Source organism: Euprymna scolopes, chromosome 9, assembly GCF_053919585.1.
Source record: "Euprymna scolopes isolate OS-2025 chromosome 9, ASM5391958v1, whole genome shotgun sequence".
NCBI classification, from domain to species: domain Eukaryota; kingdom Metazoa; phylum Mollusca; class Cephalopoda; order Sepiida; family Sepiolidae; genus Euprymna; species Euprymna scolopes.
The window spans coordinates 114,829,020-114,841,519 of NC_136490.1; the positions used below are offsets into that span (position 1 = coordinate 114,829,020).

The 12,500-nt window shown below is 31.4% G+C and overlaps 1 long non-coding RNA gene across 1 annotated transcript in view; it reads left to right on the forward strand.

Annotated features, from left to right (window-relative positions):
* Nucleotides 1–888, forward strand: part of LOC145284806 (uncharacterized) — a 290,003-nt gene extending 289,115 nt beyond the window's left edge. The window contains exon 4 of the long non-coding RNA XR_013868887.1: nucleotides 1–888. This exon is cut by the window's left edge and continues 2,667 nt beyond it. This is a non-coding gene — a long non-coding RNA (uncharacterized LOC145284806).
* The last annotated feature ends 11,612 nt before the right edge of the window (nucleotides 889–12,500 follow it).

The window sequence follows — 12,500 nt, forward strand, 5'->3', positions numbered from 1 at the left end:
AAAGTAGACGGTGAAGAGTTCACTCACAGTGGACATGTTTTTGTTTTTACTAAAACCAAAACAGCAATTCTACTTGATGAATTTCGTATTTTTTAGATATATTATTATTCTCGACATTACAAATAAGTGCTTGCTTAATATTATTTTTGTTTAAGCCACATATTTAAAAAATCGATTTGTCGTCAAACACCAAACTAGTTTGGTTTAAATGCAGTACTCGTAGCAAATGTTAAACTTTTAAAAGCTGTATCAGCGTTTCGCTTGAGTTATTCAAAATGTCCTTTATTTAGAAAATAACCGGCGCTTCTACAGAATTTGAACCGAATCGAACTGAATTTTGCCGAACTAAGCCTAAAACTTACTTTAGAGTTAGTTTAGGTTTGTGTTATAGTAAGTTTAGAGTAGTGTTTGGACGATTAATCGGAATCGGGAATCGGAAAAATCGGAGCTTTTGGGGGTATCGAAATCAGGAAAATGTGAGCCTTTTTTGCGATGCCAAAACCAATTCCTTAAATTATCTTTTTTATTTGATTTTGGTTTAAGAAACATCTTTCACTGCTTTTAGTAATAATAAAATAAATATTTATTGATTTAAACTTCCAGTAAGACTAAAACTTCTAGATCTCACCATCACATGTATGTGTTTTACAAGTGAGAAAATATAGGCACATTTAAAATGTGGTTTTACGGTAATCGGGAAAAAAATAATACTTTTATAGTTAAATATTTAGAGATTTATAAAGAATCGGAATCGGAATCAGTAATTTATCGGAATCGGGAATTTATTGCAGAATCGGTAATTGTATCGGAATCGGGAAAAATATTGGAATCGTCCCATCATTAGTTTAGAGTTAGATTAAGCTCCAGTTTGGTTGGAGTTTGGTTAACATCCGGGTAAAAAAAAAAAAAAAAAAACAGATCGGTTCAAATTATATATATATATATATATATATATATATATATATATATATATATATATATATATATATATATATATAATTTTTAACTAGAAATCAACGAATTGTCGTTTTGCTTGACTTATTCAAAGAGAATATCTCTTCTCTAGTAAGAAAAAAGAAGAGAATTTAATTCAAGATTAAAAAATGAAATTATTTTCAATCTATTAAATATATTTTATGGTGCAATCTTTGAATGCATCGCTTTTTAAAACTTTGTTCACCTCTAAAAAACGGCATATTTCAAGAGGGGCGTAACAGGCTACTGTTGTAATGGCCAGCTTTCTATAATTGGTAACTTGGATGGGAAGTTGAGCAGCAAGCTGTTTCTTCACACTACGTTTAAATTTATGCGAGTTGATAGAGTCGGAGGAACAGGGAGCAAGAAACGAATTCTAAAAGCAAGCTTCGCCGTATTTCTGTATGCGTGTGTGCTCGCTTTTACGTGACTTTTAAAATAGTTGCGTTTTTTTTTTGTTTTTTTTTGCGCTGTTTGTTTGTTTGTTTGTTTGTTTTTTGATAATATTTATATTTTATCAAGGCTGGAAACCACTTCTGGATAATGAATAATTAGATAGATGAATGTTCAGGTAAATGATGAAAAATATGATGAGAGGGTTGAAAATGATGGGAAAAATAACCAAAATGTGAGGACGTTATTTTAATAATTATGTGATGTTGTTGAGTTGAACGATGATTGTGTTGGAGTGTAGCATGGAGTTATTATTTTCTGTTTACTATTAACGAGTATTTATTGAACACAAGATTGCAAAAACGTAAATTATTAAAACGAATTTTTTAAAATAAAATTTAAATGCAAAATTAAAAGAATCGCAAAATACTTCCATTTTTCATTAATAAATCAGTCATTTTAATATATATTTTAATAGTGGAAAATAAAAATGATTTTACTTGCTAATATATTAGGAATTTCAAAGCATTTAAGCTGTCGAATAAAATGTTATTCTGGGTGGAAAATTTTTCCAAAGACCTCATTATTAAAAAATTGCAAATTTGGAAGTATTATCTTCTATATAGATTAGTGATTGGACGATTCCAATATTTTTACGGATTCCGATACGATTACCGATTCCGTACCAAATTTCTGATTCCCATACAATTACCAATTTCGATTCCGATTCTTTATAAATCTCTAAATTTTTAACTATAGAGTTATTGTTTCCCCTGATTTCTGTAAAAAAAAAAACAACAACAAAAAACAAAAAAACAAACAAAAAAAAAAAAAAAAAAAAAACATGTTTAAATATGCTGATATTTTCCTAAACGTAAATTTACACTTGTAGAGGATGATCTATAGATTTTACTATTCCGGGTATTTTAAAATCAATGCATGTTTATAATTGAATCATTATTGTCAGCAATGAAAGATTTTGCTTTAAACAAAATCAAACAAAAAAGACAATTCAAAGAATCGTTTTCGCATCGGAAAATAAGCACCAATTTTTTCGATTCCGATACCGATTCCGCTACCCTCAAATTTGTCGATTTTTCCAATTCCCGATTCAGATTAATCGTCCCAACACTAATATAAATAAACCAGTAGATATGCGTGTATCTGTTTGTGTGTGTAAATATTATTTTTTATTACATTTTCACTCCAAACAAAGCACATTGCCACTTTGATGTAGGGGGCTACTATCAGGGTCATAAGCTACAGGGGTACTATGTGGGGAGTTGGGTAGCAAGATTTCTATTCACATTACACTTGAATTTCTGCATGTCAGAACAGTTGGGGAAGCAGGAACCTGGAAGAGAATTCCAAAATCTAGCGGTTCTGGAGAAGAAACTACTGGAGTAGAAGTCTTTCTTACATATAGAGATCTCAAATGTGAAGGGGTGGGATTTTTCTGCTTGTCGGGTTTGTCGGGGGTATTTACGCCGAGGAGGTACAAGTACTTGCAGTTCTTCGGAGCATTCACCGTTAAAGCACTTGTAAAACAGGCAGAGGGGGGCTACATTTCGTCGATGGGACAGAGGCTGAAACTTAGATGACAGTTCAGGACCTATTAGGTTGGCGACTCTCTTTTGAACCTTGTCTAGGAGTGAGAGACTAGTAGCAGATGCACCAGCCTAAATATGACAACAATATTCCATACATGGGCGAATGGTGGCCTTATAGAGGTACAGGATACTTTCGGGCATTAGTAGTTTTCTAGCATGGTAGAGAAAACATATTTAACCGATAAACGCTTAAAGTACTCGTCATCTAAAACCAAAATTAATAGGGAATAGTAATAATACACCAAGGATAGTTTATAACAAATACAATCTTGTTTAGAAGAATGAATAACGCGTAGAGACATATAACGGCATATATATGAAATGCAAACTGTTCATTTCAATTTGGCTACATATTTGTATGTCATTCTGCGCATGCCTTAATTAAAATCGTTTAATATTTAATCTTTCTTACTTATCTCTCAATAGCTACATCGGTAAAAGATGCGGCTAGAGAGATAAATGTTTTTGTTTTGATGGTGACTGATGGCATCCAAGTAACTTCTTTTTTTTTCTTTTTTTTTCTTTTATTCCTTTTTTTTCTTTTTTCTTTTTTTTCTTTTCTTTTCTTTCTTTTTTTTTGAAAACACCAAGTAGTTTCTTCTGTTTTGTTTTTTTGAAAACACCACTATATATTGTTGTAAAACATACTATTTACTAGAGGATTGGCTCTGTAAATATATATATATATATAAAATCTGCATGAATTAAAATATATTTAAACGTATTTTACAACCCGGCAAGGGCAAGAACCCCCGCTAGTATCATGTTTTTAATGGAAATTTTACCTAACAAAATTGTTAATAGTTTGATGTGAAAGATGTAGTACAGAGGTAATTTGTTATTTAATAAACTTGTGAAATGGGTTCGCTATATTTTCGTAGATTTTCAAAAAACTTATACGTTTTATTACATCTTTGTTCTACACTATCGAGCTATTACTGAAAATTTTGCGTTTGATAAAAATTACATTTAAACTTTTAAAATATGAATACATGTATGTAAATATAAGCATATATATATATAGACACATACACATACACACACGCATTTAAAGGAACGATTACATTCTTAAATAGATATCTCAGTTTGAATGCATGCGATACCGGGTGAATGTCTGACATCGGTTAGGATGCCACATTCCCGGATAGAACAAAATGATAATCAAAGTGAAAGTAAACACACACACACACACACACACACACACACACACACACACACACACATGATTTCTTCTTACTCTTTTAGCGACGTTAACAGCTGCGAAACGTTGGGGTTTTTTCTCTCTAGCTTAGCGTTTTTAAAGAGCTACGATCTCTGTTTGCTTTTCATATATATATATATATATATATATATATATATATATATATATATATATATATATATACATAGTAATTATAATATATATATAGTAATTTATAAAATATATATGGCGATTAAGCTACACTGAATATTCCGCGTTTCATCCACTCTAGGATTCTTCAGGCTTATGCGCATAAGCCTGAAGAATCCTAGAGTGGATGAAACACGGAATATTCAGTGTAGCTTAATTGCCATATATATGTTGTACTATTACTAACTATCTATACCTATATATTGAACACTTTTGAAGTAAATTCTTAAAGTTTACGCATAAATTTATACTTTCGTATATTAACTTTATGTGAGTAAATGAAGTAGTTATATAAACATATAGCTTAATCGCCATATATATTTTATAAATTACTATATATATATTATAATTACTATGTATATGTATATATATATATATATATATATATATATATATATATATATTTATATATATGAAAAGCAAACAGAGATCGTAGCTATATATATATAAATATATATATATATATATATATATATATATATATATATATATATATATATATATATATATATATATATATATATATATATATATATATACGAGTGTTATATATATATTAATGTTAGAACGATTAATCTGAATCGAGATCGGAAATTTGGGGGTATCGGAATCAGTATCGGAATCTGAAAATTGATGCTTATTTTCAGATGCCAAAACGATTTTTTGTTCTTTTCTTTTTGTTTGATTTTGTTTAAACCAAAATCCTTACATGTTATGCTTAAACCAAAATCCTCCAATAACGATACAATAATGAATATTTAATGATTTTAAATTACTAGTAAAGCTAAAATCGATAGATCATTTCGCACAAGTGTATTTTGACGTTTAGGAAAATTTATCATGTGTTTTTACCAAAATCGGGTGTAATAAAACGTACAAGTTTTTTGAAAATCTACGAAAACATAGCGAACAGATTTCACAAGTTTATAAAATAACATGTTTTATTTGCATACAATTGTTTCGGTCTACCGCAATCGTTATCTTTTAATGGTATGGTTGTGGGCTACAAATCACACCTATTTGAGAACTAAGTGGAATCAACCTATGAATACCACTGGTTTTAGAGACTAGATGGAAGACATTCATACAATGTTTAACCGCATGCTACGAACACGTTCCTCTCATACCACTTCAGTGGCTCCTGTATTCTTTATGATAAATATATATTTATACACTTTACACTACTTGTGGTTTCTTTCATTTGTGATCCCTAGTATACAACAGATATACATAATATTTAAAATGCATATGGTGTCATTTTGTTTAAATGGGCCATCCTAATAAACTTGTGACGATTTTCCCCCGCATTAACATGAGTTTGAAGTACATTAACATACTATAGATATTTATGACATGATCTATATATGAATAAAAATGTCGGATTCTTGTGCTTGTGTATACGTGAGTTATTCGGTTCCACCTGACTTGATTTTTTTTTTCTAAGAATTGATCTATGATATATATTTTCAAATAATTCAGAAGTTTACTGCCAGGCTTTCATTAAATTAAATCTTAAGTAGAATTGATAAATTCATTACATCACGTGATGAATGTTTTGCGAGAAAAAATTTTTTATAAGCATTAAAATGTTTATCTATATACTTCTATTTTTTTTTCTGTATTGATCTTCATATTAAAAACTTTTTTTTCTATTTATTTAGTTATTTATTTGCTTCCCCACTGAGCAAATTAGGCACAAAGCCGTTTTCTTTAATGTGGACAGTGAGAGGAGGGATACCAGCTCCCCCGAGAGGGAACTGGATAGTGACAATTGGTATGAAGGGTTTCCCCTACATTGACCAAAATTGCTTAAAAGCAATGGTCTGATATGTGGGGTTGCCCCCACATATGGTCTTGGATTGCAGTACTGCTGGAACACATACTACACTTTGATAACAGAAAAAAGTTCTTGGCTCGAAGGCCAAGAAAAAAAAGGCGAACCTTTTTTCTATTCATTTTAAAAGAAAATACAACTTTATTATATATGGCTCGTTGAATTGCATTCATCTGCCGAATATCTAGCTAATTTGCATATTCTTTTTAACATTCATTTTAATTAATTCCGTATTAGCCCCCCACCCCGATTTTGTTATGGGATGGTCATCTATAGTTAACTATTACGTGTAATTATATTCATGCAGATATTCTACATGATTTATACTTGAGTAATATTTGCGTAAAAAGCGTATAATAAACACAAACCTCTTTCTATATATTTATGTATGCGTGTATATTTTTGTTTAAAAAGTTTACCAAACTCCTCTGGAGCTTTTGGTCTACGGATATGACACTTTATATATAGGGTATTCGAGCACATGCGAAACTTTATATTTGGGTTTTAGCCGTGGAAAATCGGTGCAAAAATGTGAAAATTTAAAAAAAAATGAAATTTGCCAGGAGAAGGTCGAACGACGGCATTACGAATATGCATATGTAACGTAATAGCAACTGGTTAATGTTTTAATTTTTAGTCTTGCAGCAAACATATCTTCATAGCTTTTTATAATATATATATATATATATATATATATATTAGGTACCGCCAAAAATGGCCGCAAAATCAAGTTGTTGTTGTTTTTTAAAACGAAATTACATTTATTAAAATCCATTATTTCTGAGTAACTTTTTTTTTTCCAGAAAGATAAAACCCTGAATTTTATCATATAGAAAACAGAATAATGTAAAACTTTTTCTACTATTTTTAATTAAATTTTAAATGTTAAATTTTCCCAAAAAGTTAACAATTGACATTTTTTGTCTTGCACAAAAAACGTACTTAAATATTAAAAAAAAAGGGTTTTTGAAATAATTAATTAATTTATTTATTGTCTAACTAAGATTTAGGATGATTTTCTAAGAGAATATGCAAAAATATTATAATATAAGTACCTGAATTTCAAATAATTCCACTTATTCATATAGCTAACCAGATATTTCGCATCGTCGTAGAGTTCAGATCGACTCTGTTTACGTTTTCTTTTGATGGGAAGAAAACTATGGAAGACCAAACAGGCCAAAAAAACTTATTTTTCAGTGACGAAAATTTCAATGTATTATTAAGCTGAGGCTGGCCAGTACCAGATGGGTGACCATTTGTATGAGTTTGGTTTTTAATGTGTATGTGTGTGGGGGCCAGGCTCCCCAAAATGGGGGGGGGGCAATTTAAAGCAGAATAAAAAAAAATTATTTCAGCGCATTTGGTCCACCGTAGTCGAAAGGCGGCAAACGTTTTCAAACGAGATCGATAAAAATGATGCTATTTTTAACACAAAGGGCACAATATTTATCGAATTTTTTTTTTTTTGGTATCGATTATTCAAAGCATGCCCTGTTTAATAATGGTCATGCATTATTCGGCTCGCTAAAAAAAAATTGTTAATTTATTTATCAAAAATTTTGAAATGGCTTTTTTCGTATAAATATTAAAAAATTTTTTTTTTGTTTTGCTTAACTTAAATTAATTATTTTACTTAACATATTCACCGAATTTCACACTTCAAAACTCAAAAGCGGGATAATTAAACACAATCGAAGTTCTGATATTCAGACGTCAAAATAAGGTATGCAAACGAATTTTTTTTTTTTTTTTTTTTAATTTATAATTCTGTCCCTTAAAACAACACAATATGTTTTATTCAGTTTCAGATGATTATTTTAAGCATATTTGTTCCCACTTCAAAACAAGGGGGGAGTTTGTAAGCAAAAAAATATATATATATAAATATCGTTTATGAAAAATAAGTACACTGTTATAAAGTGCATTCTTCTCCTAATAATCGCTGAAAATTTCGTATTGATCGGATAATTACCTGATTTTTGGTAGATTTTTAAAAAGACGGTCCGTCAAAAAGTACTGACCTGCCCCCCCAGTTTTGGCGGTGCCTAATATATATATATATATATATATATATATATATATATATATATATATATATATATATATATATATATACATATGTATGTGTGTATATATATAAATATAATTATCTATTAAATATAATATATATTTTATTTTAAAAATTATATATTATATTACATTAAAAAAAAAAAATAATATATATGCCGCTCCCAAGGTGGGTGTACCAAATTGGTTAAAGGGAAAATATTCCCAAATCGCATTTAGGAAAAAATGCACTTTCGTAAATAATTGAATTAATTCAAGACATCGCAAAAACAAAAACAAATAACATCTATCTATAATATAGATATGTATATATACATATATATATATATATATATATATATATATATATATATATATATATATATATATATATATATATATATAGCCTGGGCCAAATTAAGGCACACCAATTAGAAATTGAAATTATGATTCAAGCGTCTATATTAAAAGCTAAAGAATAGTGGGTTAAATATTGTTTTAACAACAATCAATATATATATATATATATATATATATATATATATATATATATATATATATATATATATATATATAGCCTTTTAACAACAATCAATATTATGTATGACTTTATTGTACATTTCTAACAGCTTTTATCCGTTTTTGCATATTATTGACCAAATTGTTGCAGGTGGTCAGATGTATTTTCTTCTAATATTCATGAAGTTTGGCCTCTAATTCTTTTATTTTGGTGAAAATCTGTGCATTCTCATTCTTTCCCCTAGATGGGACCACAAAGTTGCAATGGGATTTAGATCAGGGGATTAAGGGAGCCACTTCATCACTGTAACCCTTTTTTTCTCAAACTAACCCATTGAAACTTTTGACATATTGCATGGGGGCTTTGTCTTTTTGGAAGAGTACACCATTTGGGATGTTATTATTAATTATTTTAATCAAGAGATTAGGTTAACCTGGTCCGGCATATTAGTATAAACAATGTAGTTCATTCCGCCCTCACATGTGTACAATATTCCAATACCTGAAGAAGTCATGTAACCTCAAACTGGTACGCTTCCTCCTCCTAATTTGATAGTTGGAACAATATAACCAGGTTGAAATACCTCTCTTTCCCTACGGCAAACAAAAATCACTCCAGTTGCAGTAAAAATCTGATGAAAAATAAATAGAATTTGTCACAATTTTTTTTAAATAAATGCTATGTACGTGTATTCACATTTAAAGTTCAATTGTTCCTTTCGAAGTTTAGGAAATAAGAGCTTTTAACTTACTTCAAATTACTTTCGTCAGACCCAACAATTTTGACCATCAGGTGTCTAATTTTCAGCATTTTTTGCAAATTCCAGCCATTTTTTTTTCTTGCTGGCTTGTTCTAATAACTCTTTGCTCACTGTTACAGCTGATATGATTTTGTTTGCATCTACGTTCAGCAGCAAGTTCTGAAGAACTTTCTTCCTATCTACAAGGGGTGCTCTTTCAAAGATCTTTCTTCCTTGGCGGTTGTAGACTATTTACGGCCTTGTCCGTTTCTATTTTTCGAAACATTTTTTTCTTGTAGATTTTCATCGTTGTTTGAACACCCTTCGTTGAACATTCCATCTTCCTGGAAAATTCTACCTGATAGTATTATTCACCAGATAAAGTAATAATGTGTGCCCATTTAATCTCTGAAAGCCTCTTCTATAGGGGTACATTTTCAATGAAATATAGCACTAATAGGAATACAATAATATAAATAAATAAAATAAAGAATAATAAGAAACACACATTTAGTATGACAATGAATTATTTTGAATATTGCAATAAATTTAGGATGAAACTCAGCAAAAACGCATGAGAGAAGCTTTGATAAAAAAATACTACAATCTACTGTGAAATGTTTTACATTTGCTCTCAATTGTTTATTGTGCAATTCTTAACAATAAAATACGTAAGTTTAAATTATTATCTCAATATTTTATAGGTACTCCAAAATATTAGCCATGGGTATACACACACACACACACACACACACACACATATATATATACATATATATATATATATATATATATATATATATAAATTAAATGAAGGGCGAATGGGATTACGAGTAAATTATACGTTCTAGAATATGTAGAATAGTATAAAATATATGTACAAAATGGGATATGTGGGGAAGTTAAAATTTAAAATTTATCCCCAAATAAGTCCAAAGATTTTACGAATTCCTTCTATCGACAGAGAGAGGGTCTGCGTGAGAGGATAGAGACTGACTCCAGAATCCTCAAGTGATTCGAAGAGTAAGCCCGGTGTAAAACACTAAACCAGTCTATTTAATATGCATTGGCATACGCTGGATTTTCAGCGAGGTGCTAACCAATAGCAGATTCCAAGGTGAACGAGGGTGACGAGGCTTACCTAGACTGATGCTTGCTGGAACATGTTGGTTTATTCTTGTCCCCAAATTTAAACGTGTTCGACCTACATAGACAGCAGCACACTGACAGTTGAATTGATAAATCACATTACTATTTGTGATGTAGGGCAAACCATCCTTCACAACTGAGGGAAATGCAGACTTAACACGATAACCCAAGCGAAGAGCAACAGATGGGAAACAATTTGATACAGACTTGATAACAAGGCTACCCAAACATTGATCAGGGTCACCAATCCAAGGGATTTTTAAATTAACAGGACACTTTGAGGGACCAAAAACTGTAGGAGAATTGTGAGCTTTAACTTTATTATAAATAATATTATCAACCAATTTCTCCGGATAATCATTGTGAATAAAAATGTCTTTAATCTTCTTTAAGTCACAATCCAGTTTACTAGAAGAACAGATTCTAAGGGCTCTATACACTAATGTCTGAATGAGCCTTGTTTTTCTTGAAGTGGGGACGAATGAGCGCCAATTCGTGTAGAGGCCGGTAAATGTCGGCTTACGATAAACAGTCGTAAGAAAAGAGTTCTTACCACGTTCAATAAAAACATCAAGAAAGGGCAAGCTGCCGTCATTCTCATCCTCCATAGTAAATGTTTATGATTTATGGAAGGAATTAAGTTTATCGAAGAAAGCTAATGCCTCGTTTTCTGATGCAAAAGCTGAATTCTACATCTTTAGTACAGATGAATAGGAGTTCAACAAATATATTTATAGGGAGGGGGGTTAAATCACTGTTGTGAAGGGAGTCAGCACAAATATCTATAGTCTCTTGTAGCAGGACATTGGTAAATAAACTGGATACGTCGAAAGAACACATAAAGCTGTTCTCAACACCGGGTTGCAATTCGTGTAAGTAATCAACTAATCTAAAGTAGTCACTAATACAATGTTTGGGTTAGGGTTCTATAATGGTTTAAAACCATTGGACTAGGGAGTGCTAGGCAGATCCCGCCATAGAAAAAATAGGTCTAAACGGATTTTAGGAAGGCCATATAGTCTCGGTCTCAGAGAGCCAGAAGGCCTTATTTTTTCATATATATCTTTTGTAAAATAACCTTTCTTTATAGAGGTATTGATAGCTTCCCTTAATTTCCTCAAAAGTGAAGCATAATAGGCTCCTGTAATTGTGGTACCCTTTGCCAGCAAATCTGTCATCACTACTCTGTCCTTGTTCCAGAAGATTGTGAGCATGACCTTGCCAGCAGAGGGCTGCACCCCTTCCTTCTTTGGAGTTGGTGAGTCCAAGTGCTTCCACTGCATTGACTGGGTTTGGTCTCTGGATCATAGCGATGAGGCCAGGTTTCATCCTGTGTAATCATTCTTTTAAAAAACTTTGACTCATCTTCTTGGCACATCTCCAAATTCATCCTCGAGCACTCGTCGCGTTCTCGCTTCTGGAATGGTGTGTGCAACCTGGGAATCCACCTGGCAGACACCTTATGCATATGCAAATAGTCACGAATGATAGTTTCCACAGACCATGCACTAATCTTGACATCTTGGGCTATTTGGCGAATAGTAATGCGCCGATCTTCCAAAATGGCAGCCTCAACTTGACGGACAGATACCGCATCAATGGCCTAAGGGGGGGACCAGGTCTGGGAGCTGTTTCCACAGACTTTCGGTCATGTTTGAATTCACGATGCCAGCGTTTTACAAGGTCATATGATGAGGCATTATCACCATAAGTTTCTTTCATTTCATCAAAAGTCTCCTGTGGTGTACGTCCTTTCAAATACAAACACCGGATCACTGCTGGACATTCCACAGGCTCCATTTCACACCTGACTTAGTTCAAACACCTGTAAATCAGAAACC